Source organism: Pteropus vampyrus, unplaced genomic scaffold (assembly GCF_000151845.1).
Source record: "Pteropus vampyrus isolate Shadow unplaced genomic scaffold, Pvam_2.0 Scaffold74, whole genome shotgun sequence".
Lineage (NCBI taxonomy): Eukaryota > Metazoa > Chordata > Mammalia > Chiroptera > Pteropodidae > Pteropus > Pteropus vampyrus.
Genome location: NW_011888855.1, coordinates 949208 through 950172, shown reverse-complemented (window position 1 = coordinate 950172; position 965 = coordinate 949208).

Sequence of the window (965 nt, the reverse complement as noted above, 5' to 3'; positions counted from 1 at the left end):
AGGACGAGGAGATGCTGGGGAGGGCTGGGCCTGTGCTGGTCCACTTCTGCTGCATAAAGGCAACTGACACACAGTGGTGTAAAACCACCACTACATTTTGGCCGCGTCAGTTCTGTGGGTTGGGATTTAAAAAGAATATAGAAACCCCATGAGCTCTTCTCCACTCCATGATGCTGGGCTTCTGCTGGGATGACCCGAACAGCTGACACGGGACCCAGAGGCTTCTTCCCTTGCACCCTGGTTCCTGGGCCCTGATGGCTGAGTTTGGGCACCAGCTGGAACTGTCCTGCACAAGGACCCCCAGTGTGGGGCTTCAGGTGGTGGGCACTCTTGCACGGTGGCTTGGGGCTCCAAAGGCCAGTGTCCCAGCCAAACTGCCTGATCTTTATGGCCCGATCTCATGCCATATGAGCTGCCGCATGTTACTTCTGCTACAGTTTACCAACAGGAGCGCTCACAAATCCACCCAGACCCAAGGAGAGGCCACAAGACATTGACCGTACCTCTCAATGGGAGAAGCATCAAATAATTTGGGTTAATGCTGTAAAGCCACCACAGTAGGTCATGAGAAGAATAAACAATAAATGGCAATAACAGAAGAAAATTTCCCAGAGCTGAAGACAGACAGGAGTTTTGAATTGAAAGAAGACCCCTAGTGCCAAGGAGGGAAAAAAAAAAAAAAAAGGATTCAAACCTGGATATATCCTGACAATGTTTCAGATCAGCAGAGATAACTTCTCCTAAAATATTCCAGAAAGAAAAAAAACTTATCAGAAAGCAACAAGAATCAGAAGATGACATCGAACTTCTGGCTGGCAACACAAAACCCAAGTATAAGAGCAACCGAAACCTAGTCTCAGGTAGAGAATGCAGAACGATCTAAGTTTCTAAAGGGAATGTACCGCTGAAAAAAAAAAAAGCGAAAGATGCCAGACACAAATCGGAAAGCAGAGAGACCAGGAGAG